The sequence below is a fragment of the Mustela nigripes genome, chromosome 4 (assembly GCF_022355385.1).
Source record: "Mustela nigripes isolate SB6536 chromosome 4, MUSNIG.SB6536, whole genome shotgun sequence".
NCBI classification, from domain to species: Eukaryota; Metazoa; Chordata; class Mammalia; order Carnivora; family Mustelidae; genus Mustela; species Mustela nigripes.
Window position 1 is genome coordinate 21,180,877 of NC_081560.1, and position 4,805 is coordinate 21,185,681.

General features: G+C 44.9%; 1 pseudogene; it reads right to left on the reverse strand.

The window, feature by feature from the left end:
* Positions 1 to 513: 513 nt before the first annotated feature.
* On the reverse strand, positions 514 to 1,096 carry LOC132014921 (homeobox protein OTX2-like; annotated as a pseudogene).
* Between the last annotated feature and the right edge of the window lie 3,709 nt (positions 1,097 to 4,805).

Genomic DNA, 4,805 nt, shown 5'->3' on the forward strand with positions numbered 1-4,805 from the left:
CCAGATGCGCTGATTATCTCTTAAACTACATACGGACTCCATGAGAACATAATTTTTTAAATAGTGCATCGAGGACAATCAGTTCCCCGATTCGCACAGCCTTGAGAAGTCTCTCAGTGTCCACTTCCAGTTGGTGATGAAACACGAGTGAGCTTGAGGCACTGCCGAAGCATTCGAACACCTCTAGTCTCTCCTTTCCCTCACACTTTAGTTTGGGGTGTTGGGTCGCACGTGGCTGGAATGCTTTGATCACTTTGCACATCAGGAAAACCAGTTTGGCTAAAATGATGCCGGTGATCTAAAACAATGCTAGGGTCTTGAGTAGACTGGTTTCTCCATTTCAGGCTGCTGGTTGGTGGCCCCTCTAAGGCCCTTCCTTCTTCCTTCTATGACTCCTGGAACATCAATCAGAAGATGAGTATCATACTGTGTAACTCTTTGAACCAGTGTCTCTCTCAAACTGGAATGTCCAGCCCAGTATATTAAAAAATCACCCACGAGAAGAGGTTCTGCAGGCCTTCACAAGATCTGGAGTTTCCACGACGAGCATACCTGATCTTTATAATCTGAGCGCTCAGCGTTGAAGCTAAGCTGCTGGGAAGTAGTTCGGGCATTATAATCCAGGCAGTCAGTGGTTGAGTTAGAACACAAGCTTGAAGCTCCACATCCCTGGGCAGAAAGAGAAGCTCAGACTGGTTGAGACGGCTGGTACCCATGGGGTTGAGCGTCCCTGGCCTAGGAAGCTGGGGATCTTGGGGGTCAGGTAAGATCCATAGTCCATGTCTCCAGAGTAGGACACTGGGCAGCATTTCCTTGACTGTAACCTGAAGCCTGAGTATGGGTCCCAGGGTAGGGCCTCTGTGTGCAGGAAGAGGAGGAGGACAAGGGATCGGACAGTGGGGAGACAATTTGGGGTCCAGATAGACCTAGGAGCCCTGTTGCTGGAAACAGCTGGGACCGAGGTGCTAGGGGAGGGCCACTGGTTCCCCTCTGTGAACTCACTTCCTGAGCTGGAGATACCCTTTTCTCGGCAGCTCTGACTTTGTTTTGACCTCCGTGTTGTAGTAGTTCCGGCTTGATGACGGCCCTTCGCTCTTTGATTGTTAATCCATGCCCGTGCCCCAGCCCCCAGGCAAGCAGGTTTTCAGCAGCACGTCTAGCTGCACCTGGGTGAACGTTGTCCTCTCCTGACGCTGTCTCGAGGGGTGGGGGGTGGTGGTGGCCAGGTGGCCCACTGAGGAGCAGCCCCAAGGGGTCCAGACTCTGCGCCCATTGACTGTGTGAGCCATCACGCCAAGGTTGTTGGGAGGTGCACTGTTGGCCAAGATCAAGGGTACCCAGCTGGAAGGTCATACTTCTCCTGGGTGGATAGGCTCCGGGGCCTCGGTGGGTGGATTCGGAGTGCAGGAACTAAGGGCAGGACAGATGGACAGAGGTGCTGATTTGTGGCTTCCTCTTCCTGCTTTTTTTCTAGGAGTTGTCTAGCTTCAGGCCTTAGGCTTGTCTCTCACCCATTTCGAGTTGACTCCTGTGTGTAGTGTAAGGATCCAGTTTCGTTCTTTTGCATGAGGAGATCCCGTTTTCCCAAGGTTAATTATTGAAGACATCATCATTTCCCTTCCGTGTCCTTTCCGTCTTGGCGCCTCTGCTGAAGATCAGTTGACCATAAACGTGACCAGTTACTTCTGGGCTCTCTCTTCTGTTCCATTGGGCCACATGTGTGTCTTAAGGCTGGCATCAGTTTGAAAAGAAGTCACTTTACTACTTCTTTAAATTTTTGGTAGAATTCACCAGTGAAGCTGTTGGTCCTGTGCTTTCCTTTGTGGGGAAGCTTTGAATTACTGATTCAGCCTCCGTACAAGTTACAAATCTGTTCACATTTTCTATTTCTTCTTAATTCAGGCTTGATGTAGGTTGTGGATTGCTATGATTTTTCCCATTTTTTCTAGGTTGTTCAGTTTGTTGGTGGATAGTTCACAGTAGTCTTTTATGATCCCTTATTTCCGTGGCATCAGGAATGTCTTTTCTTTTATTTCTGATTTTATTTGAATGTTCTTTTTTTTTCTTAGTCTAGCTAAAGGCTTGTCAGTTTTGTTGCTCTTTTCAAAAAACGAGCTCTAAGTTGTTTTTTTTTTTTCCTATTTGTCTACTTTCTGTTTTGTTTGTTTATGCTCTGATCTTGTTTCCTTCTTCCTGCTAACTTTGGGTTTGGTTTGCTCTTTTTTTAGTCCTTGAGGTATAAAGTTGGCTTATTTTTGGGGGGGTCTTACCTCTTTACCTCTTTCTTAATGTGGGTGTTCCTCACTATGAACTTCTCTCTGAGGATTGTCTGTGCTGCATCCCATAAGTTTTAATATGTTGTGTTTTCATTTTTGTTTTTTCTCAAGGTATTTTCGAATTTGCCTTTTTATTTTGTCTATGATCCATTGGTTGTGCAAGGGCATGTTATTTCAATTTTCACATGCTTGTGAATTTTCTGGTCTTCCTTCTGCTTTTCATTTCTGGTCTCATTCCACTGTGGTCAGAAAATACACTTGGTATGATTTCCGTCTTCCTAAATTTGAGTGGTACATGTTTTCAAACAAGATATAAATTGTATCTGTTGAAAGCAAGTAGAGTTCCAAGGAAAGCAGACTCTGTAGAAGGAGATTAACATGCAGGAAGTTGACTAAGGAAATTTTAGGATTAACACCATGAAAGAGACGGAAGCAGGACCGGGCAGAGAGAGAGAGACTGGGCAGCAGTGTCGTCACCAGGAAGGCCTCAGCTGATCCTGAGGGGAGCACGGGAGGAGGGATTGCCCTTCAGAATCATCCCAGGTTGGGGTGAGGGGCCACACATGGAACAGTAATTGGATGCAGGCTGCCCCTGAGAGGGGCCATCAGTTGGGTTGAGGTGACCCTTCTCAGCTGAGAGCCCACAGCCTACAGCACTCCTAGTAGCTGGGGGAGGAAACCCTGCAGTGCTACAGGAGGCTTGGTGGCACGAAGATCTCCGTTCACTGTAGTGCATGTTGTGTGTGCTCCACTTGCCTCTTTGGCCCAGTGGTAGGTTTTTGAGATTTATTCATATTAATGTCTATAGCTGTAGTCACTCATTTTAATAGTCTCGTAGTATACAGTTTTATAAATATCTCACAGATTTTTTTTAGAGATTTATTTATTTGAGAGAGAGAGAGAGAGAGTGTGTGTAGGCATGAGTTGGGGGGAGGGGAGAGGGAGAGAGAGACTCTCAGGCAGACTCCCCACTGAGCCCTATGCGGGGCTCCATCTCATGACCCTGAGATCAGGACTTGAGCTCGGAAGCTCAACTGACTGAGGCACCCTGGAGCTCCGAAATACCTCACAGTTTTTTGTTTTTGTTTTTTTTTTTTAATTTATTTGACAGAGAGGCAGGTAGAGAGAGAGAGGAGGAAGCAGGCTCCCCACCGAGCAGAGAGCCCGATGTGGGGCTTGATCCCAGCACCCTGGGATCATGGGATCATGACCCGAGCCGAGAGCAGAGTCTTTAACCCACTGAGCCACCCAGGTGCCCCAGTACCTCACAGTTTTTAAACACATTTCCCTGTTGACAGATGTTGAAGTGTAAGTTTTCACTCTTGAAAAAAATGTGGCTATGAATTTTATTTCCTTACTGCATGCACTTAGTGGGTTATGTAACCAGAAAATTCCTGCGTCTTAAGATAGGGACAACTTCAAATTTAGTTAACTACAGTGTAATGAGACTGCTCTCCACAGTGGTTGTGCCTTTATACCCTCAAAACACTTGTCATTGTCCGACTGATTCTGCCAGTTTTTATGGGTATGAAATGGTATCTCATTGTGGTTTTAATTAGAATTTTGTTGAATTCTAGGGAGATTGAGAATTTATGTTTTTGTTAGCTCCTTGGGTTTCTACTGTGTATTCTAGTGTATATTCCAATTATGTGTATTATTGTTTTTTTAAAGTTAATTTGTAGGCAAGCTTTATATATTTTTCCTACTCATTCTTTGTTGTCTGTATGTGCACAGACATCTTCTCCTGATTTGGGGCTTGATTGTTCAATAATCTCTTTTGCTGAATAGGAATTTCCCTTCAATGCAGTCAGTCCTTTTTGTGTGTGGCATCGTGTCTTTGTATCTTATTTTTAAAATTCTTCCTCTGGTGAGGTCATACAAAAATACTCCCCGTTTTCTCCTGAAAGTTTTTAAAGTTTTGCTTTGCACCATCTTGCCTGCAGTCCGTCTGACCTGGCGTGGTGTGTATATTGTTAGGAGCAGAAACCTCATTTTACTTTACTCTGGGCGCGGGTTTTCCTCGCAGCCTTCCTGTCGTGGTGTTTCCATCGATGAAGATCTTCTGGGGACTCTAGGTGCACTGGTCCACTTCTTTTTTCCCTGCTCCAATTTCACGCCGTCTTTATTTTCTTGGTCTTGTTTGTCCAGTAGAGCAAATCCTCCTCCCTTCTTCCTCTTCTTTAAAATTGTCCCTGTTTGGTGTCTTTCACTCTCCCATATGCATCTTAGAGTTCCTTCCATGAAAACCTTCCTTTGATGGAGTTCCCGCACTGAATTTATAGATTAATTTGAGGAGAATTGACATCTTTATGGAACACTGGATGAGTCCTGTCGATGTCTTACTTAATACCTGTATATAGGTCTTCTTACTGTGCACAGCATTTTTATAACTTCACCTTTTTACTAGATACTGACACTCTTTCATGTTAATAAATATCTTCACTAACAGTTTAATGACTGTGTAACAGTCCATTCCTTGGCTACACAGTCATTTATTTAACGACGCCCCCATTGACATTGAGAGGAACA